Source organism: Pan troglodytes, chromosome 3 (assembly GCF_028858775.2).
Source record: "Pan troglodytes isolate AG18354 chromosome 3, NHGRI_mPanTro3-v2.0_pri, whole genome shotgun sequence".
Lineage (NCBI taxonomy): Eukaryota > Metazoa > Chordata > Mammalia > Primates > Hominidae > Pan > Pan troglodytes.
Window position 1 is genome coordinate 143678347 of NC_072401.2, and position 24443 is coordinate 143702789.

The 24443-nt window shown below is 36.5% G+C and overlaps 1 protein-coding gene across 23 annotated transcripts in view; it reads right to left on the minus strand.

Annotated features, from left to right (window-relative positions):
• Positions 1–24443, minus strand: part of INPP4B (inositol polyphosphate-4-phosphatase type II B) — an 811274-nt gene that overhangs the window by 184426 nt on the left and 602405 nt on the right. The gene's annotated exons all lie outside the window — the stretch shown is intronic.

The following is a 24443-nucleotide window of genomic DNA, read 5'->3' on the forward strand; positions in this document are numbered from 1 at the left end:
AGATGGCAGACTTCCTATTCTTATATACATAGGGAAGACATTTAGTTAAAAAGCAAATTGTAAAACCTCTATGTAGAGATGGCTAAGTTTTTAAGTTTCAACTGTACAAAATCAAAGAATGTGGAAAGGGCTACCTGACCATGTTTGAAGCAAACATGAGATACTTAGGTAATTCAGTTTATATATAATATAGTTACAAATATTTTTTAAAAAAAACAAAAGCCCGGCCGGGCACGGTGGCTCACGCCTGTAATCCCAGCACTTTGGGAAGCCAAGGTGGGCGGATCACCTGAGGTCAGGAGTTCAAGACCAGCCTGGCCAACATGGTGAAACCCCATCTCTACTAAAAATACAAAAGTTAGCCAGGCGTGGTGGCACGTGCCTGTAGTCCCAACTACTCAGGAGGCTGAGGCAGGAGAATCGCTTGAACTCAGGAGATGGAGGTTGCAGTGAGCCAAGATTGTGCCACTGCACTCCAGCCTGGGTGACAGAGTAAGACTCTGTCTCAAAAAAAAAAAAAAAAAAAAAAAAAAAGCCCAGATAATAAATAAATGGTATTGTCACGTATGGTTTTATTGGCTTCAGTTTCTGCCAAAAGGACAATGTATGAAACTACTGTATGTGTATGCGTTGCTCCCTCTTTATCAAAAAGAAGAGCTAACCATGTCATTTAGGCTTTGATTATTAACTTTTATATAAATCTCTACCCTTTAGCCAAGTTAATTTAAATCATCAGAATGCCTTTTTAAAATTATAGTGATAAATGGTCCAATATGCTGCTTGGTTAGATCTCTTATTCATTTCTGTAACCTTTTACCAACAACATTTTCATGAGGCTAATTTAACCAGTAATAATGAAGCTTCTTTGCTATTTTGGCCATGAAACATGCTAAATACCAAGCTAATAAATTCACGAGCTGTAGAATCTTTAACATTCTGTTAAATGCAAGAATAATGGATGGTGTGCAAAAATGTGACTTGCTTTCAAATGGTTGTAGCTGTCTTTGTTTTGTTCCAATGGGATTGCAATTTAGAACTGCTGCAATTTTCATCTGAGGTCTTTATAATTTTTGTGAACATTCATCTCACTCTCAACTTTTCCAAAGATTAGTATTCATGATGAAACACTCATGGGAGAAAAAGTAATTAATCAATAAATAATAGAGTAAAGAAAAAAAAAATCATGACCAAAAGAGAGACAAAGAGAAGGTAGAAGATTGGGGAGTTGAATTCTGTTTGCACTCAAATGGCAGGATGTACAAGTCCAGGAAAAAAGCAACAACCACTAAAGCAAACAAGTAATTCCAAAAGATTGATATATCCAAGTCTAGAAGAATCTGAGCAATTAGGTTGAATCTGAGATATACAGCAAGTATAATATATCAACTTAATATGCAAAGTTTCAGCTTTGCTTTCAGTATACAGTTATAATGAAAATATTAGCTAACAATTTTTATTTAATACTAATAGATGCACCATACAGTTACAATTTATATTATCTCTAAATTATTATCAGAAAGAATAAGTAAAAGGGGGATGACGAGGAAGGTAGAAGAGTGATAGTGAAGTCCCTGACCACATTCTGGGATACTGGGGGTGGTGTACATTTCCTTGCCTAAGATAAGTTTGGCAAAACGTAATCAGAAAAGTTTAGTATTCTGTGAGGAGTATCTTGATACAAGCTGTGAGGACTCCATAACTTTTGTTTAAAATTTATTGCACTCTTCCATTATGCCACAATATATAGAGAAGTATACTGATGAACCTGTTTGTTCTAAGAGATGACAGTAAAAAAGGTACGCATTCTGAAAAGGACAAACAACTAGCATACTGTCTCTCCGCATTGAGAAAAGTTCCAATATAGGGGAACTATATGATAAAAGCGTAATAAACCAGACAGAGTAATGAAAACATTGCAAAACAAAATGGGGCAGAGTAAGAGAGTCATTGCATTTTTTAAAAAGGAAAGAAATTAATAAGCACATTAATTTCATTAAAGTAAAGAAGAGGTACATTCATACATTAAAATAGATGAGGATAGAAGATAACTTGGTTCATGCAAATTGGTAAACTTTCCAATCAGGAAGGCTAGGGCTATTTATTCATAATGACATTTTCATTTGTCACTCAATGTTCAAAAAACTTCCTAGATTAAAACCTTTCCTTGGCATCTCAATTCAGATTCTCTAGGAGCACAGCCTGAGATCAAGCAATGCTAGGACAACCACAAGGAAGTAAAAAAATAAGTGATACAGGGAAGAGAAGAAAGCAGCCACAAGGTGATACATGACTGAGCTGGGGAGAACTTCACAAGAAAACATAGCTGGTTATTTGGTCATGTGAAACAAATCTAAAGAAGTCATCTGGAAACTTTGTACCTTGGAATAGTTAGTCAGAGGGACATTTATATGTCAGTTGCTTGCCATACTCTATGTTTCATCAATAAAGAGTCATCCTACAGGTCATTAAGTCCTCTGCCTTTATGATTTTATAATCTGCCCCTTTGTGTAGCCACTGGAGAAACAATACTCTAATGGAGATAGAACTTTCCTGGGTGTGTCCCTATATCACAGTTGCCAAAATTACTGTGAATCCTTCCATGGTGGTTGCTACTGGGGACACGCTAATGCCTGGTCTTCACCTTGAGAGAGGCTGATATAGTTAATGGTGTTAAGAGATAAGGTGACAGTGGTGGCAATACCTGAGGCTCACCATTGAGCAAGTGGTCAAAAACGTGAAGACATGTTAGGATTATAAGGATTTAATCCTTAGGATTAGGATTTAGCCAATGTAGAAAAGCACACAAACTGGGCCCAGGACAGATAACCCCGTGTACAACTCAGATGTACTTGTACCATCTGAGTTGATAACCTGATAGCATACAAAACAAGATCCGTCACATCTTTCCCAAGAGGAGAGTTTAAGTACAGTCCTTTAGAGTGATGGCAATGTGCGATTCCCCAGAGACTTAAAAGAGCAGTAATAAATCCAGCCACAATATCCAATCCTCCAACTAGTCCCTGAGGCCTTAATTGATATTCATCACCTATCTCCTTTACCACTAATCCCAGATTTTCCGCCACACTCTACCAGCATTTCAGCTGGTCTGAGTTGCTGCTGGGTGTTGCAGACCTAAATCCTGATGAATTAAGCCCTTAGTTTCTTGCTTCTATGGAGTCTTGCTTGCTGCAATTTCTCCTTCCCATCAGGGCATGGAGTACTTCTAAGTTTCAGACATATTTTTCCTTGCTCAGATTTTGTGGCAGTAGCCCTATCTCCTCATGGTGGTGAGTATGGATATCTCATACCATCTTTTTTGGTCTATTGTCATGAGGAACACACAGTAACCAGATCACAGATAGAACCAATCACAGCTTCCACTTAAGTGGGATTCTAATTGTGTCCCCTGACAGAACAGCACTGCTCCCCTGACTCCACCACAAGAACCAGGATTCTAACTGGCAAAGTATAAGGTTGTAGGGAAAGGTAGTGCAAATACCACAAGTGGATCACTGCTACTGATTATAGGAAGGGCCTACCCTTAGTCCCAGAACTGTTGAGTCCTGGGTATGATAAATATAGCATTCTACATCAGTGATTGGTTTGGTATATTTCCCAATCCTAGAAGGCAGTACCTCAATTCTAAGGTTTTTCCTCATGCTGGTGTTTTGGCTGAACTTTTCATGATTAATATTATTCCACTGTACCATCAGGCCTATGGCTGTTGTGTGCTGAAACACATTATGACTATAAGCTCACTGTTGTGCCTTCTTTGATACAGCAGCAAATGTCCCTTAGTAGAAGCAATATTATGTGGGGCACCATATCATTGGATTAGGCATTCTTAGGCTATCGGATGTGGATGCCAGTGAAGGCACTGTGAGAGGAAATGCAAACACATATCTAGACCATAATTCACCCACTTAGGACAAATTGCTGCCCACTCCAAAGTGGAGAGGATGCAATTTAATTTGCCTGCCACCCAACAGGTGTTGGGTCTCTATCGTACCCCGGAGGAATGGTACCATCTCAGTGGCTCATTGTCAGTCTGTTTCTGGCATTTAATAGTTAGAAGTGACAATAGCTATATTAGCTTTGGAAAGGGAGGCCATGTCCTGGGTCCATGCATATTCCCTGCCTCTGTCACTAAGATCTAGGTCCAACCACAATAGATCATTCTCTTCATGGGTCTATTGCACAAACCCTGGAGTAACTGAGAAAGGAGGCTGGCTAATATCCACTGGACACGTGACAATGTCCACCTGGTAGTAGAAAGCTTCCTCTGCAGTATTTTATGTCTGATAGGCGTGATTTTGATTATGCTCACTCCTACAACCCCATTCACATGTCTCTTGCTCATATTCCTTGTATTTTATTTTCTAGTCTTATTTCTTTCAGGCCCATCAGATTATTAGCTCTGCCAATGCTCAATATACATATGCACCTCAGGTTACCTCCTTCTCTACATGAAGCGAATACCAAGTAAACGGTTTGCTGATCTTCCCACTGGGTAAATTTCCTTCATTATTGACCATGAAGTCCACCCAACATGTCAGGCTGACCCATTTTTATACCAGTGCAAGTTCTTTCCTCCTCCGTGAGTGAGTCACAGGGAACTCCCGAGGGTGCGAGTTGAGAAAGAACCATCGGTGCAGTAGGACAGATGATAGAAGACTCTGGGACACCTCTTCATGATATATGGTCATACATTGTGGATCTGCTTGAGCCCAAATGCATGGAGCCAATGGATCCAATGTTCCAAATGTATCACTCCTATGTAACAATACATTATTTCTATGCCATACAGTGGGATAAATCAATACCAAGTTCTCAATGGGCAGCTCTAGTCACAGAGTCCCTTTGTGTCCCATCATCAAGGGTTCAGTCTCTACTAAAGCCCAGCATTACATCAGGAGCTATTTTTCAAATGAGAAGTGGCTACCTGAGGCAGGAAGCACTAGTACATTCCAGAACTCTAAAGGTCTGTACTGACACTTTCCTATTTGCTTTTCCTAAAGATTCCACATAGCAGAGTTGTTTCTCACCACAGACACTTTCAGCCCCATTGGCTCTCCTTGGTAACCCCAGGATTTGTAATACAGTCTGGATCTTCTGGCATGTCCTTCTTGAATGGGCCCCACTTGTCACCTTCTGCTGTTTAACTCAATGTTTTTACATACATTTATAAAGGGGTTGATTAGTGGCTGGTTAAGCACTAGACAAAAGGTCTTAATGATAGGTGAATCATAAATATAGTTCAAAGCACATCAATTCTTTTTTCTTTTTTGAGATGGAGTCTCGCTCTGCCGCCCAGGCTGAAGTACAGTGGTGTGATCTCAGCTCACTGCAACCTCCACCTGCCTGGTTCCAGTGATTCTCCTGCCTCAGCCTACCATGTAGCTGGGACTACAGGCACCTGCCATCACGCCTGCCTAATCTTCGTATTTTTAGTAGAGATGGGGTTTCACCGTGTTAGTCAGGCTGGACTGGAACTCCTGACCTCAGGTAATCCACCCGTCTCAGCCTCCCAAAGTGCTGGGATTACAGGCGTGAGCCACCGCGCCTGACCCAGCACATTAATTGTTTATTTGTATAGATGAAAAAAGACCTTTATTGTGTATGTACACATATGTGTTATATTACTTATTTTCCTCATTATTTGTCATCGTACCACAATATGTTAGAGGTGTGGCAACCAGATATGCCAGTTTACACGTGTTATTCCACTGTAATTATTAATACCTACTTTTATTCTCAAAAAATTTATACTAGATTGTCTAAGTTATAGGATATCAGAGTTCATATAAGATTCATAAACTCCCAGGATGCTACGGTTGGAAGGAAGCTCAGAGAATAACCTGAAACCTCGTGTTTCACAGATGGAGAAGCTAAGGTAAAAACTGCTTGTTTATCTCTGAGTCACTAGAATACCATAAAGCTTTTAGACTGTAATCCCCAAACCCACTGTTCCCTTACCTCATATTATTCTCCACTGCACAACAAAGAAACACAAGACAAACAGCAACAAAAATAAAAACAAACAGCAAACAAACTGAGTGTACTTAATGAATGTAGGTTGTGAGTGGGATTTGGAACCTGGGCTGTTGATTTACAGAATTACATTTGTAAACTTTCATGTGCTTTAAAAACTAAACCTGAACAAAAGATAAATTATTATTTGGGATTTTTAACTCCTGGATATTTTAGTTTGAATGGCATGCCTACCAGTTACTACACGATAACTGAAATTTTCTAAAACATATTCAAGAGCATAATGGTGTCCAGCATTATAAGACCCAAAGATAACAGCACCCTGTGGTCCAGTCTCTGCATGTTGCTTCATTGATATAAGAACCAACCTGCACTTTGGGAGGCCGAGGCGGGCAGATCACGAGGTCAGGAGATTGAGACCATCCTGACTAACATGGTGAAACCTCGTCTCTTCTAAAAATACAAAAAATTAGCCAGGTGTGGTGGTGGGCGCCTGTAGTCCCAGCTACTCGGGAGGCTGAGGCAGGAGAATGGTGTGAGCCCAGGAGGCGGAGCTTGCAGTGAGCTGAGATTGCGCCACTGCACTCCAGCCTGGGCGACAGAGCGAGACTCCGTCTCAAAAAAAAAAAAAAAAAAAAAAAAAAAAAGATTTGAAAAATTTATCTTCATATGGCATTTCCTATTGTGATGGTTAATTGTACATATCAACTTGGTTGGGCCACAGGGTGTCCAGATATTTGGTCAACAGTATACTGAGTGTTTCCATGAGGAGATTTTTGAGGGAGATTAACATTTGAATCGGTAGCCTCAATAAGGCCCACTGCCCTCTCTAATTTGGGTGGGCCTAATTCAATCAGGTGGAGGCCTGAATAGAATAAGAGACTGACACTTCCCCCAAGTAAGAGAGGAATCTCCTGCCTGACTGCCTTAAAACTGAGACTTTGCTTTTTTCCTGCCTTTGGACTCAGACTGACACACTGGACTGGAACTACACCATTGGCTCTATTGGGTCTCCAGCTGGCCTACTCACCCTGCAAATCTTGGGACTTGTCAGCTTGCATAATGATGTGAGCCAATTCTTTCTAATAAATTTTGTGTGTGTGTGTGTGTGTGTGTGTGTGTGTGTGTGTGTGTTCTATTCTGTTTCTCTTTGGAACCCTGACCCATACACTAACTATGCTGGGATTCCATCACACTGATTTCTCTCTGCTTAGTGCATAAGCAGCTGAGAGACAGGCCAGTTGGTGGTGGTGGGAGGGAGATGGAAGAAAATCATCTAGAATATAGTTTAGGCTCCTCCATGGGCTTTTATCCCTCCTACCACATTTTACAAATACTCTCCTGACTTGTTCAAAAGAAAAACAACTATAGTGATGTTCGACTTGTCTAAGGGACATGCACAAGAAATCTCTGTAGTTCTGAGGCCAACATTCTGTGTGCAAGCACCTATGATATTGGAAGTGAGAACCAAAATTGGTAAACTTTAAAAATCTGGGTATACAAATTCAATAATGTCAGAAATTATGGAAGGTAATTATTGTAATAATGAATATCTGAAAATAATAGATAATTCATTTACAGAAAGTCATAAGACAAAATAGCTTGATAAAAATGTATACACCAAAGGAGATAGCCCAGTATGAGAGATATAAAAGTGTTATTTGAGACTGTTATAATTTAAGTAAATAGAAATATTTTTCCACAATGAGCTCTATAATGCCATTTTAAAAAATAAAAATAGCTGTAGAACTTAAATAAAGCCTTCTGGTAGTTATTACACAGTAAAACTACACATGGTATGCATGGGTAGAAAGTTTAACAGCCAAGATGCTTTCATTCATTAAACAAAATTAGACCTTAAATCAAACTTAAAAGAAGTCATAAAAAATTTATTCACTAGGACAAAAATTAAATACTAAATAGTCAGTGAAGAATAGACTACATAAATGACTGGTAGGTGGCTTCAATTTCATTAAGTGGTTGGGTGACACCATAAAACTGAGCAAAGTTCAACTGGATGTCAGGTTTCACAGTATATTCAGCCTACAATTCAAAATGTCTGTGCTTTAACCCATACATGGATAAAAATTGCATCCATAAATCATGGGCCTAGTTTTTAAAATACATTCTTATAAATGACAATGTGGTTAATGTTGCAAGCCATGAGCCACTATTTCAGGGAAAAACAACTGAATATTCCAAGTGGTCATTCACTCCGATTTTCACTTTAAGTTAAAATAACTGCTTATTGTACTATATACACAATAAAGCCTCAAGTTATATACAAAGACTGACAGTTGGAACACAGTTATTACAGAATTTAGTTGCAATCACAAAATCTGTTTGTATCTGATAAACAGCCAGATTCTATAATTTAATTTTAGGTAACTGCATTAGAAAAAAATGAAGAACAATAAGTATGTCTTTTTCCAGACTAAGAATCTATTTGCTCTTTTTGATAAAGTTAAATTGGTATTTATTTACTTCTAAATAACATCAGTTTACCCTTCATAGTTTGCTTTAAAGTTATTAAACATGGCCAGCATTTATTTTTTAGTATTTTAAAGCTTAGTGCTCCACTTATTGTCTAAAGCAGTGGTAGTTGCATTGTGTGAAGGTTTCTCACAAATTCACATATGTTCATTACATGCCTTTTCATTCTAAGTAGCCGTGGAAATTATGAAATGTACTTAAAAGCTGTTTAAACAAGACAGAGTGCTAATATTCTCATCACATTTTAATAATTTGTGCCCACAATTTCAGAAATAGAGAACATTTCTGGATACCACCCCTTTAAATTCCTCTAACCCTGGACTTGGACGGAGGATGTTGTCCAGTTTCGTAGGTAGAAGGAATTCACCAGGCTCTATTGGATATTCTATGTCAAATTTGTTTGGTTAGTGGACACCATAAGATTTTCCAGGTGTTATCCCTTTTGATAATCAAGGTTACTTTTGCATAGAAAAGATCCCTTCCTTTGATTTCATACCAATCCTCTGAGATCATTGCCCCACAGCTGCACCAAACAAAATAAAAAATTCAATCGTACTAGGTATATTTCAAATGTTCAGTAGCCACATGACTATCCTATAGGATGGTACAGTACAGAGCATTTCTATCATCACAGAATGTTCTTTTGGACAATATCACTCTACACAAATGACTGAGAAGTACAGTGACTTGGTTGATGCCACATTGCCAGTAAATGGTAGATTCAGGACATGTACTCACTTCCTAGGAATTCAAATCCTGTTATCTTTTTTATTTAAATTCTTGGGGGAGTACAGTCTCTCCTATGAAAGTGTCTCTGAATAGAAGGACAAGATTAGAGGCTCCCACCTGAGGGACTCATCTGAATGTAACTTTCATATGGCTCAACAGAGCCGGTTCAAATATTTTCTTTGAATATACATTGGACAGACAGTCTTGGCTATAGCGACTGCTGGAAAGCCAACCAACATAACAAAATTTTTATTTTACTTTTTAGTTATTTAACAATTACTTATATAGTGCTTATTCTGTGTCTGCTACTATTCTGAACACTTCACAAATATTCACTCATTTGCCATTCATAACAATTCATTGAAATAGGCACAATTATTATCATTCTCATTTTAGAAATGAGAAGTTAACCAGAGAAGTTAAGCAATTCACTCCTGGTCACCTACCTAGTGAGTGGCAGAGATGACATTAAGTCCAGGCAGTTTAGCTTTGGAGCCTGTTTTAGTTTGCTAAGACTGCCATAAGAAAATATCATGGACTTGGCAGCTTAAACAACAGAAACTTATTTTCACAGAGTTCTAGGGGCTACAAGTCCAAGTTCAAGGTGTTAGCAGGTTTGGTTTCTTCTACAACCCCTCTAGTTGGCTGGCCCATGACAGCCTCTTCACTATATTCACACTATGTCTTTCCTCTGAGTACAAATACTCCCTGGTGTTTCCGTGTGTACCCTCATTTCCTCCTATATGAACATCAGTCAGATTGGATTAGGGCCCACCCTAATGGCCTCTCTTTAAGCTAATCACCTCTTTAAAGACCCTGTCTCCAATATAGTCACATTCTGTAGTACTGGGGCTAGGGCTTCAGCCTGGGAATTTGGCAGGGGCAAGGCACGATTCAGCCCAAAACAGAGCTCATGCTTTAAACTGCTGTGCTGTGTGGACTCTCTATTAGAAATATAACACAATCTGGCCAGGCACGGTGGTTCACACCTGTAATCCCAGAACTTTGGGAGGCCGAGGCGAGTGGATCACGAGGTCAGGAGATCGAGACCATCCTGGCTAACATGGTGAAACCCTGTCTCTACTAAAAAATACAAAAAATTAGCCAGGCTTGGTGGCAGGCACCTGTAGTCCCAGCTATTCGGGAGACTGAGGCAGGAGAATGGTGTGAACCCGGGAGTAGTGAGCCAAGACTGCACCACTGCACTCCAGCCTGGGTGACAGAGCAAGACTCCTTCTCAAAAAAAAAAAAAAAAAAAAAAGAAATATAACACAATCCCTCTCCCACTAGAAACCTTAGCAGAGAACATCTATCTTGACATTACCAATCTGAGGAAAACACAAAACAAAACAAACACCAAATTTCTATCTTTCCCACAAGGATTGAGTAGATAGTATGATGCCAGCCTTTTTGTTTTTCACATTAAATTCCAATGGGCCATAAGAAAGGAGGTTTTTTTGATGTTATTATAGCTCTTTTTAAATAAATTACAGATGCTGCAGCTATTTACCCTAGATCAGTCTTGACCAGTAGAAGTCTTCTTGATGTTGGAAATGTTCTATATCTGTGCTACCTAGTATGATAGGTACTAGCCACATGTAGCTGTTCGGTACTTAAGATGTAAGCAGGTGACTGAGAAACTAAATGTTTAATTGTATTTAATTTTTAAAAATTAAAATAAGTTTAAATAGCCACATGTGGCAAATGACTATGGTATGGGATAGTTCAGTTCTAGATGATTCAACTAAGAGTCAATGAGGTCCTTTCCTTCTTAACCTGGTGCTTATCCACTATTTCTTTTCTTGTTTTTATTTTTGTTTTTTTGAGATGGAGCCTCACTCTGTCACCCAGGCTGGAGTACAATGGCACGATCTTGCCTCACTGCAACCTCTGCCTCCTGGGCTCAAGCCATTCTCCTGGCTCAGCCTCCCAAGTAGCCAGGATTACAGGTGGGTGCCACCACACCCAGCTAATTTTTATAGTTTTAGTAGAGACAGGGTTTCACCATGTTAGCCAAGCTGGTCTTGAACTCCTGGCCTCAGGTAATTCACCTGCCTAGGCCTCCCAAAGTGCTGGGATTATAGGCATGAGCCACCATGCCCAGCCCTTACCCACTATTTCTTACACCAATGAATTATACTTATCTATTCAGTTATGCAGGCCAGAATGCTTGAGTCATCCTTGACATTTACCTTCTAAATGTAATCCATCACCAAGTTCTGTTGATTTAGTTCCTTACAAAAGCTGAAATTTATGTACATGACTACCCTGGTCTAAGCCACCATCGTCAAAAGCCTAGGCACCCATAGTATCTCCTAACTTGATTTTCCCTGTACACTTCTCTCCCATTTTCTAAATGTAATCATGTTGCCCTGTGCTAACAATTTCAATTGTTCTTAGGGAAAATATATTACTGAGTGCTTATTATATGTTAGGTATTGTGCTAAATTCCAAGAATAATACAAATAACAAAATTGAGGAATTATTTTTATGTTGCTCAGCAGCTCCTAACTAATCTGAAGCCTGAGTATTATTCCGAAATCAGTGTCTCAGCTCCAAACACACCAGCTTTCTGGACGGACGGCATGCCCTGTCTGCTCTTCCGTCCATTGAGAATTCGTGGAATAGTATAGTCAGCATATCTATGAAGTGTGCTAGGTTTGTAAGCCAGAGGAGACTAAAATAAATCACAGACTCAGATTTGTATCTGAGACAGAACCAACTTTCAGCTGAAATGCAAAAGAACTATCATAGTAGCTCTGATACATTGTTTTACCATGTATATGGTTCTTTACATAAATGTTAGGCATGGTTTCCACATTTTAAAGCCATATGAATCTGTGAACCACATTTTTTTAAATCAATAGTTTATTTTAAACCTCCCAATAACCATGTGCATATAGTAGTTAGTCTCTTTTCTACAGCTGAGGAAACTGAAAATTAGAGCGGCTAGGTAAATTGGGCCATGTCATATAGCTGTTAAGTGGCTTTGGGGAAGCTAGGTTTCAAACCCAGGGCTGTTCCACACATATGTGCATGCACACACACACACACACACACACTATAGTCGTAAGTGCTAGACTCTCTTGATCACTCAATTACTATAGTAGCTCTGCCAGACAAATGATAGTGGTATAACCAAAAAATAAAATAAATATCAGGAAATTGAGAGATTAAATAGTGTTCTATAAATTTCAACTATGTGCCAAGTAGTAGATATATATTTTGAGTGAGGTTTATATTTATTCTCATTCTGTACTTTTGTCATTTCCATACACTTTTCCCTCCTCCATTCACTTGAAATACAAAAATCTTGGCACAATTGAAAAAAATGTGCTTCTAAATGAGTTTTGCCTTATTCTTTCCTGTGGGGATATTTTAATATCCAAATAGAAGAATAAAACACGTATTTCTATCACCAGCTTGGTGACACTAAGTGCTCTACAGGACCTCTCATTAAGTGATACCAAGAATCCATAACAATGAACTTAATGACACACAGCATCTGCCCTCAATACTAGGAGTTGGTAGGGCAAACATACTTTACATGATGAATACCATACCACATGGTATTCTAATTGTGCATCAACATTGCATAAAGAAGAATGAACAGAAGAAATAATATTAATCAGGTGTGAGTCAATGGTAGAGCCCTGGTGTGATATCTTTAATGCATTTTTTTTGGATCCTTAGTTCTTTGTTCTTAGAGACAGCAAGCAAGAAAGAGAAACAGAGGAAGAGACAGAAAACTACAAACACATCTACGAAGTTTATTTGATATATATGAGAATAAACAGAGTAGCTGCTCCCTATTGCTTTTCCCACTAATCAATGTTTCTTTAAAGTCAGTAAAGATTTTCACTGTGCATTTGTTTTACCTAAGTATTCAAATGCCAACAGACATCCCAAAATGCACGTGCTTCAGCCATGCCAAAAAAAATCAAGACACAAGGCGAGGCTGGAGAAATAGCTAGATATAAAATCATGCCTACCTTGTAGGCCAAGTGAAGGGGAACCCTTGTCTGATGATAAATGTATTTTGACAAAATACATAAATTAAATCTTAGAATGTCAAATCACGCTAAATGGAGAGTCTGGGTCACTATGTAATATAATCCTACTATGTTTTGCATAATGAAGATGTTTTTGATATAGAATTCACCTAAATAAATCTGAATTTAATTTGGAGTTTTTAATATATATTTTTAATATTTTTAAAAGGTATTCTTGAAGTGCTATCATTTTGAAATAAAATGAACCATTGTTTAAATTATAGTCACAAAATGTTTTAAGATATAGAATCAGAAAATAAAATATCTTCTGTCTCTCAGAATAGCTTTACTGCTTAGAAAACCAATTCTACATTATATGAAAACATTTAAGTTAACACAGAGAATGTGTCTCTTTAACATATTTCCTTGTGCAGCAACTAGGACTTCAAAGCTGGGATTTTAAAGACTCTTATCGGCCATCTTCTTCATATATAATAATATGAAATGATCAAAATATAGATTTAGGATATAGATACATACATAGATATATTTATCACTGTTCTAAAATATAGCTTTAAAATATAGAATACAGAATATCTGAAGTGTTTAGTGCTAAACAAAATGTATATGTTTATCACTGAAAAAATATTTTATCACCATGAATCTAGTATACATACAACATTTGCAAACCGCGATATCTAAGATAAGGTGTGTGTATTCTCTCAAAGAACTGGCCCATAAAATGTTATATTTAAAGTTTATATGTCCCAAACTTGACTGTGTTTTTTATACTAAAGTGACGGTTAACATTAAGTGTCAACTTGATTGGATTGAAGGATGCAAAGTATTGTTTCTGGGTGTATCTGGGTGTTTCTGGCTGTTTCCAGAAGAGATAACATTTGAGTCTCTGGGCTGAGAGAGGAAGATCCACCCATAATGTGGGTGGGCACCATCCAATCGGCTGCCAAAGTAGCTGGAAAAAGCAGGCAGAAGAAGGTGGAAGAAGCTACTGAGTTTCTGAGTCTTCCAGCCTTCATCTTTCTTCCATGCTGGATGTTTCCTGCTCTCGAACATCAGACTTCTATTTCTTTGGCTTTTGACTCTTGGACTTACACCAGTGGTCTGCCAGGGGCTCTCTGGCCTTTGGCCACAGGCTGAAGGCTGCACTATTATCTCCCCTACTTTTGAGGTTTTGGGGCTGGGACTGAGCCACTAAAGGCTTCCTTGCTCCTCAATTTGCAGACAGCCTATTGTGGGACTTCACTTGTGATCATGTGTGTCAATTCTCCTTAATAAACTCCATTTCATATATACATATTCCTATTAGTTCTGTCCCTCTAGAGAACCCTAATATACACACAAATATATATATATGTATAAGAATATATATAAATATATATATATTATGCAATTTAAGAAAGGCTTTAAGTTCATTGTTTGGAATATTTGTATCCTTTCCTCTAAAGTCCTTGTATGATATGCTAGAAAGATCCTCCCACCTCACTTCCCATTTATTGAATTAATGATGAAAATTCTATATAGGAATGAAAGGGGGCAGGAGAAAAAGAGAAAAAAAAATATGACATAGATCAAATTAATTTTCTCCTGGGAACTTTTATTGGTTATGAGGTTCATTTCCACTGAAATATTTCTAGGTGTTACTTTAAAACATTTTGTGCTCATGATAGGTTTTCTAACACTATTTTAGGCCTAGGAATTTATACTTTTTTGATAAAGCCAATATTTTGTGGCTACCACAGTCTCTCATCTGAACATATAAAGGTGCACATGATATAACAAAACATTTGTAGCTGTCATGGAGTTTAAGTTATACATGTCCCATCATTTTATCTAGTAACTAACATATTTCAATGTAGGCTGAGCACAGCAAACCTTTGAAATAGTAGAAAATTTGAAGAAAATACTCAACATAAACAAAATATATGGCAACATTAAAACATACTGTAAAAGTTTTACTGGTGGTAGTTTGGCAAGACCTACATAACTTGTCTGCACTCAACCCAAGCTTGAAGGACTATAAAGTTTGAAGCACTATGAATACAAACAAACACACTCACATATAAGTACACACACACACACAGACCTTAAATACACATAGGATCTCTATGCTGTTTTCAACATAGAGAAACTGTTGCTGTTGCTCTCTTCCTTGCACCCATAATTACTCCACAATAAACCAGCTGCCATTTCTCCCGTTTCTCAATTATGCTAGATCAAAGAGGTTGTTTTTTGATAGTTAGTCCCTTACATATCATGATTATGGAATAATTTATTAAACTTCTCAAAAAGAAGATGTTATATTCAGTGCTTTAGAGCTAATATTATTTGCCCACTCTTCCCTTCCTAAAAGATAATTCCAATATAATTCTTAAGAGGTTAAATATCAAAGCTGTCTCCAGAAAACTCCTACTGTAAATCTGCATTTTATAACATTTTCAATCAGATTTTGTGTGCCTGCAACATGAGTCATGAATTCTAATGAAAAGAGTAAAGTTGTAGACAGAAAAACCATTAGTAGATGGTTGCATTATTATAGGAAAGAAACGATGTAGTGTAATATGAGTATGGGGAACAGCAGATATAAAAATTAAATGGGCTTGGGATAAATTGTGGAATTAGAATTAGAAATTGATAAAGTAGAATGTGGTTACATGTAGTTAAATAAAAACAAAAGGACATGTTCTACACTCCTACACTGAACTGTTGGGTAGGCAGAGGGTAATATTATGAACTGAGATAGGAACTAATTGAGGAAGAATGAATTTGAAAGGAAAGAGATAAGTTAAGCTTTAGACACATTGAGTTGGAGCTAACTGCAAGATAAACAAACAAACATTCGGCAAGTGGTTGTGTAGTGGCATCTAGAGCACAGAATACAAGTGAGAGTTGGAGGATTTAGAAAACAACAGCATGTAGGTAATGATGAACTCCATGGCAGTGGATGCAACTGATTACAAAGGGCAAATGGAGCGGGAGAGCTGGGATACTTAGAACCAAGCATGAAGAAACACCAGTCTGTAAGGGATGGATAGACACAGAAGGCATAGCAAGGGAGGTCATCTTACTACCAGGAGAATGCGCAGCCACAGCATCTGATGGAAGATTGTTTCCAAGAAGCAGTTGAATGCTGCTGGGATGCCAAAAATATGAGGGGTAAGGAGTGCACACTGGATTTAATAATAAAGCTGTCATTGCGTGATTTTTATCATATAGCCCTTTTAACTTCTGACAGTATAAGTAACAAAAAAAGAGATGAAGAAAGAACATTAAAAATATAATCGATAATTTTAAGTTAATGAAAGTTATTACAGCTTTTTACATCTCAGATATAGAATGCAATGCATTTTCATGTATTCATGAAAAATTTGAAAAAATTAGGCCAGGCATGGTAACTCACACCTGTAATCCCAGCACTTTGGGAGGTCAAGGCAGGTAGATCACTTGAGGTCAGGAGTTTGAGACCAGCCTGGCCAACATGACGAAACCTTGTCTCTACTAAAACAAAAATTAGCTGGGCATGGTGGTGGGTACCTGTAATCCCAGCTACCTGGGAGGCTGAGGCAGGGGAATTGCTTGAACCCAGGAGGCAGAGGTTGCAGTGAGCCAAGATCACACCACTACACTCCAGCCTGGGCAACAGAGGGAGACTCTATCTAAAAAAAAAATTAAACAGTATGTTTCAAGAAAAACTAAATAGAAAAACAGAATATACTTAAAAATTTTAAACCAAGGGTAAAAGAAAAATTTCTAACATCTTCAAAAAGAAAATTTTCTGAATAACATTTGGTCAAGGATGGAATAAAACTAAAATTAAAGACTTTCAAAAATACTAAAAATGGAAGCATGCACGTCAAGGTTTGTGTATGTGATCTAAGATCTGCTCATCATAAATTTTTTTTATCACACAGTTTTTAAACAGTTTCTTCATTTAAACAGACAGAATAGAAATATAAGCAGCATGCAGTCCATGCAGGAAGTCTGTATTTTAAAAAAGATTAAAGATAATAAAGATAAAAAGAAAAAATTAAGACAACAGGAAATGTGGAATTGATAAATCCATAAGAATTTTTTTAAAAGATCAATACAAATCAATTACTTTTTTTAAAAAATGCAAAATCTATAGGAACAAAACTATAAAAGCACATTGTATGTAGAAAAGAAGTCTTGAGCAGACCATATACTTAAATGTAAAAAATGAATATCCAAAGCTATCAGTTCTTTTAAAAGTACTTTTGTTGCTGTTGTCACTGTTTAATTTTCTTAATTACTTTGGTGAAGATAGTGAGGAGACATAAAAAGTTGGCAGTATTATAAGGAGGTGAGAAAGAAATGAAAATGCACTAAATGACATCTACTTTTACAACATGCTAACTAATAAATTCCAAATAACTAACATGTTTACTGTTTAATATTGAACTGATCACAGAATAAAGTTAAACTTTCTAAGTACAATAGAAAAAATACACATGTAATTTTATAATAAAAATAAATTTTAAATATACAATTAGAGATAATATTTGAAAAATATATATCATGAAATATATACTGAATATATACTAAATATACAAGTAGCTCTTGTAAATCAAAAGGAAAAATAGGAATATCCCAGTTTCCACATAAGCATTTATGTGTATTTGTGTGGATATTTGTAATAAATATATAGATAAATGTTCAACCACACAGGTAATCAAAAACTATAATTTTAAAAAGTAATAAGAGTTTAAGTTTTGCCTATGTAATTGATGGAAGTAAAATTGATGCAAACTTTTTAGAGGCAAGCTGAAATATAAAACCAAGGCCCTAAAATACATACACACTTTGTCTCAGTAATTTCACTTATTGTATTTAAACCTAGAGAATACTGAAGATGTACATGAATATGTATTTATGAGGTTTTCTACATTTAAATTATTTATATAATATGTTTAATATATATTGATGTATAATATAAATTTAAGCAACAATTTATATTTCCCTTATGGAGCAGTTCTATGACAGAACATCATATAACCATTACAAATCATATTGTAGGGAACCATTTGTGAAGGATGTCAGAATATACATGATACACAGGGAAAAATAAAGTTATAAAATGAAGCATAGTGTGATTTTCAATAAAGTATTTAGATTCCTATATAGAATATACAGCACTATTAATACATGAAGTATATAAGGCTTTGACAATGGTGCCTTATTCAAGATGATAGATAAGCCATTTGTGGTACTGATAGTGGAAGGTGGTAGGTAGATGAATACCGCCCTGCTTCCCACATGGCCGGTGAATGGTGTATAAGAAATCTAAAAGATTATACACATCCCATTGAGGGCTTATGGAAGTCCTGAAAATGCCAATGTTTTGATAGAGGCATATGATCAGGACCAAGCAACTCTCAAGTGCAGGCACCTCAAGATCAGATGCAAGGAAGTACCAATAGAGATGCCAGAATATCACTCAAAAGCCAGATGAAGCTAATGCATCTCCATGATTATCAGTCATCCCATAATAGAAACCCCTAGGCATCCAAAGGATACTACAAGGAATCAAGAATCCCTTTGTTACTGATGCTATGAAGACATAGTAAGCCGACCTCATTTACGTGTATATTTTTGGGGGGATAGGGAAGAAGGAAAGTAAAATTCTAAATTACTGCTAATTTTTCTAAAAAGATAGAGTCATCCAAACTTTTTAAACCAAGCCTGAGGGGAAGCTAAATTTTGAATAGACTTTGATATTTAGATGGGAAGTAAGCTATTTAAACTAGAAGAAACCAAGGTACCACTAACTGGCAAGTCTAAATAGCCTAGGCTACTTGTAAGGGTTCGTGTATTCATTTTATTTTTCTGTGAAACAAATTACTACTCTAAATCCATCACCAAGAAATAACCATTGTTCATATGTTAGTATACTTCCTTCTAGTCTTTTTAATCTATTAAATTAAAATATTTTTAACTGATTAGTAGCCTACAGTTTTATTTAACATTATACAAAGAATCACAGATGTATGCCTAATATAACTCAGATGTGCAGGAAAAATTAAGGATGATAAGAGAGAGTGATGGTCACAGGAAACAAACCTCTCTCTACCACAGCAAGGCTCATGAAGATGACAGTAGACATAGAAAATAAAAACAAGGCCGGGAGCGGTGGCTCACATCTGTAATCCCAGCACTTTGGGAGGCTGAGGCAGGTGGATCACCTGAGGTGGGGAGTTCGAGAACAGCCTGACCAACATGGAGAAACTCCATCTCCACTAAAAATACAAAATTATCTGCGCGTGGTGGCGCTTGCCTGTAATTCCAGCTACTTGGAGATTGAGGTAGGAGAAACACTTGAACCCAGGAGGCGAGGTTTTGGTGAGCCGAGACCACACCATTGCACTCCAGCCTGGGCAACAGTAGTGAAAATCCACCTCAAAAAAAAAAAAAGAAAGAAAGAAAGAAAGAAAAAAAAAGAAAAGAAAAGAAAAACAAAATTGCCTTCCTTGGTGTGCATTTGAAGTGATTTTATCTTTTATCTTTTATAAATTTTCTATATTTTTACTATTTCACATAGTGAGCATGTATTATTTTCATGGCAAAAACTCAATATACATTTTATATATCTGTAACTGTGGCTGCAGGAGCAAAGAATCAGAAAATTACTAAGCCCCCATATGAGCCTTTCTTCACAGCAGTAAACAACTTGAGAGATATCTAACATTTCCTCCTTGTGAATTTTTTTGGAACTAAACCATAATATTAAAAAAGTATAGTGTTATGAGAACACTTCACTGACAATTCAAAAACTGCTATGTTTCAAACTTGAATTCAGAAGGTGTTAATGCTTAAGCCAATCGAAGGGAGCCCCCAAAGGATTTAAAGTCTATCACAACCCTGAGACTTCGTGTATGTACCATCTCAAATTTAATAAAAACAGTTCATGTTGAGTCCAAATGTCACACTAACTGTGAGACTAAGAGACTAATAGCAAGTGTGTTTTTAGATGGCAGCTGCAGGCAAGACAGACACTATGTGCAAGTGATGCAAAAGCAGTTGCTGCGCCGTTATGTCCCTGCCAACATTTCCACTCAATGTCAGGATTGGCTGCAAAGAATAACTTCCTCCATTCTCCTCAATTTTACAAATGTGTATGCTTTACACAAATAAGCAAACAGTGCACATATACGTGATTTCTGCAAACAAGACTCACACGGACTTATGCTTTCAGGTATACACCAACTTTAGATGTGTGAAAGTTAATAATATACTTTAATGTTATGAGTGGGATTTCATTCTCGCTGATTTAAAAAAATTATGAAACCACTAATAATACCTTGTTTGTAATATATAGTTTGACTATATATTTAGACGTTTCTATATAACATTTTCTTAATTCTATTCCTTTGCCATTTTCCTTCACAAGTAAATCCACAGTAAAAATTCAAGAAATCTTTATCTGTGAGGTGAAATAATTGATATCAATCATAGCAGCCTTTTAAATTCTCCCTTTTCCACTCCCTTGGAAAAGTAGAGACCGTTATGTAAGAAAATATTCAAATAATTGTCTAAACACTTCTATAGAGAGATGGCAACACACCAACTCACAATTGTTTATTCATCAGCTTATACATAAATGTTTCAAATCGGGATTTAAAAAAGAGGTAAAGGGTCAAGTTATTATAAAAAAAAGTGTAGGATTTTAAAAATCCTGACTTCATAGAAGTCAAGGATTGACTATGGTTACAAATTCATCATCTTGGTAATTAAAAAGACAGGCCTGCTTTTGTCAATAAAGTTTTATTGAAACAGCTACAATTAATCATGCAAATATTGTCGATGAGTGCTGTTGTATTACAATGGCAGAGCTAAGCAGTAAGGACAGAGATCACATGCCTTGCAAAGACAAAAATATTTACTATCTTGCCCTTTAAGAAAAAGTTTTTGCTTACCCCTCATGTAGGGCATGAATGAGTTCATATTGTATTTACTAATTTTTTGTTAAAAATCATATATTTTACATATATATTTATTGTGTTTTACTGTGCTTGGCTTTATTGCTCTTCACAGATACTGTGTTTTTTTGTTTGTTTTTACAAATTGAAGATTGGTGGCAATCCTTCGTGAAGGTCTACCAGCTCCATTTTTCCAACAGCATGTGCTTACTTCCTGTCTCTGTGTCACATTTTAGAACTGTTGCAATGTTTTCAATGTTTTCACTAGTATATCAGTCATGGCGACCTGTGATCAGTGATCTTTGATATTACTATTGTAATTATTTTGGAGTGCCATGAACCACACCTAAAAGACGGTGAACTTAGTCAATAAATGTTGTGTGTTCAGACTGTTCCAACTGATCAGACATTCCACCATCTCCCTCCCTCTTCACCTTGGGCCTCACTATTCCATGAAACACAAAAATATAAAAGTTAGGCCAATCTATAACCCTACAATGGCCCACATGTCTCTCACTTTAAATCAAAAGCTAGAAATGATTAAAGTGAGGAAGGCATGTCAAAAGTCAAGAAAGGCTGAAAGTTAGGCCTCTTGTGCAAAACAGCCAAGTTGTGAATGCAAAGAAAAAGTTTTTGAAGGAAATTAAAATTGCTACCCAGTGAATACACAAATAATAAGAAAGCAAAACAGCTTTATTGCTGATGTGGAGAAAGTTTTGAGTTTTCTGGATAGAAGATCAAACCAGCCACAACATTCCCTTAAGCCAAATTCTAATCCAGAGCAAAGTCCTAACTCTCTTCAATTCTATAAAGGCTGAGAGAGGTGAGTAAGCCAAAGAAGAAAATTTGAAGCTGACAGACATTGGTTCATGAAGTTTAAGGAAAGAAGCCCTCCTCATAACATAAAAGTACAAGGTGAAGCAGCAAGCGCTGATGGAGGATCTGCAGCAAGTTATCCAGAAGATCTAGCTAAGATCATTGATGACAGTGGCTATCATTGATGAATGTGGTCTGAAACTGAGTGCACAATATCTCTCAGGTATGCATGTGTGTGTCTGTATATGTGTGTGTGTGTGTATGTGTATTCCCACAGGTCCTATACAGAACAATATATGAAAGGGACTTAGACACAGTTTGTATCTGCTACTCATTGGTTTACTGCTCTTCACCAAAAAAGTTACAATTTAGATAATATTTATGTTAACATTTCAGAAAATAGTTATTTTGTGTCTTTAGCAATGTAAATGACTGTAACATAAAGTTTCTCAGGCACTACTTCTGTCTTTATGGAGAAAAAAACAAGCAAAATTTTTGCTTAGTGGTTCTTCCAGTTTGGATTTCCAAGCATATAAATGAATGGTTTGCACTCTTTGCAACTATTGAAACATAATGGTACTAAAGCACCTGTCATTTTCATTAAACAAGGTAAGAGTCTATCTGAACTGTGAGACTGGGAGGGAAGTTGGTACAAATAAAACACTTTCTGGGATCTGAGTAGAGATAGTGGAAGAGCAGCTGAGAAAAAAACTTCAGAGCAAACCTTTGCCCTGGAGATTACACCAAGAAGAATGCTTCAGGTTCTTTTACAGGACAATTTCCCATTCTTAACATGCCTAATTTAATTCTTATATTATAGTATATTAATTTTATATCATAATATAATTTAATTTTTATATTATATTACAAATGTAATTCTTAAACTATTTTCTCAGTTGGATAGGATATATCTTCAAGTAGGATTTTCAAGAATGTTTGGTGTGTAATGGTTTCTGAGCTCTTGCATATGTAAGTACATCGGCTTCATCCATAAAAAATTTATAACCTAACCCTATATAATAATGTAAAGCCACTGCCTTTTTCTCTCAGAAATCAGTAGATACTGTTCCATTGGGTTCTACAGGGAAGTATAATGGTAGCCTGATTTTAGCATGTAAAAGAAAAAACAAAACTGTAGACTCAGTAATCTTTTTAATGCTTTTTATCAAGGTTTTGCACTAACTGTTCTTCCCCCAAGAACACTTAAAATTATTTAGCAATGTCCAGCTCTTTGTCCTGCACATCTAACATCTTTTCTCTCATCCATTTGAACTTTTTTACACCCTTCTTTAGCATTTAGGAAGAGCGTATCGTGTTTGTCTTCCACATTACAGACATGATTTCTTAGTGTTAAATCTTTTTCTGCTGGCTCTGTGGATTTAATGTGGCCACTGCATTTTAAAATTTCATTATTTAGTGCATTACGCTTTTCTTCATGACCTTTTTTCTTTAGATGGTTCTCTTTGTATAGATTTCTTATTCTGTTTTACAATAACTGTATCTTCTTACACTCTACTGAGACAGCTGGCCAATTTTCCTACAAGCTTTTCCCATTTCCCCTTTGAGTCTCCAGGATGAATTTTAAAAATCTCCTTTTTGTTATAAAATGTTAAACATTAATTGTTGAATTTTTAAATAAATTCTAATGATAGATTTATACAGAAAACGTATTGGAGAAAGCCAAAACTATACAGCCTGGTCATCATAGACCCTGGTGAATTTTTGGAATCCATCAGGCTTTTATATCTTTTGTTTTTGTAGAATTAAAATGTAATTTTCTTCTTTGAACAATTCCAGTTTCTAATTTTATCTCTGGCAATGGAACTTCATATTGGGAGGCAGTGTTTATTTGTCTTTCCCAAAAGTGCCCACCAGCCCCTTCCATGTGTTAGCAAATGTTTTGCTGGGAAGCATATGGAAATAACAAAAGAGATACAGAGAAAGCCATAAAGAGAAGAGGGTAGGTGGATAATACTTTGATGTGTTAAAATAACAACAACAGTAATGACAGTGGCTATGCCTACAAAAATTCAACAGTTTATTAGTTTCTTTCTCCCAAATCCCTACTCATTCTTTCTCCCTTGATTTGCTATCAATGAATGGAGACAGAGGAGTATTAGTGAAAATAGAGGTGGACTTTGAAGATAGCACCGTGAAGGACTCAAAAGTAGCAGACAAGCAGTAGAAAGACAGCGGCTCATCCTTTAAGAGGTTTCTAAACTGAAGACCCAAGACAGGGGCACAAGACGGAGTCTTTATCTTTACTCTTTCGTTTCCTAGCTTGTTGAATTTTTAAATGAAGTGGTGTTAATGATCCATCAACTAAGATTTTCAACCCAAAAATATTAGGCTAAAATTAGTTATTATGTTAAATACTATATATAGTATAATAATATATTATGTTAATGAATATATATTGATGAATTTCAGTGTTTTATGACATGTCATTATTTATTTATTTTTTTGAGAC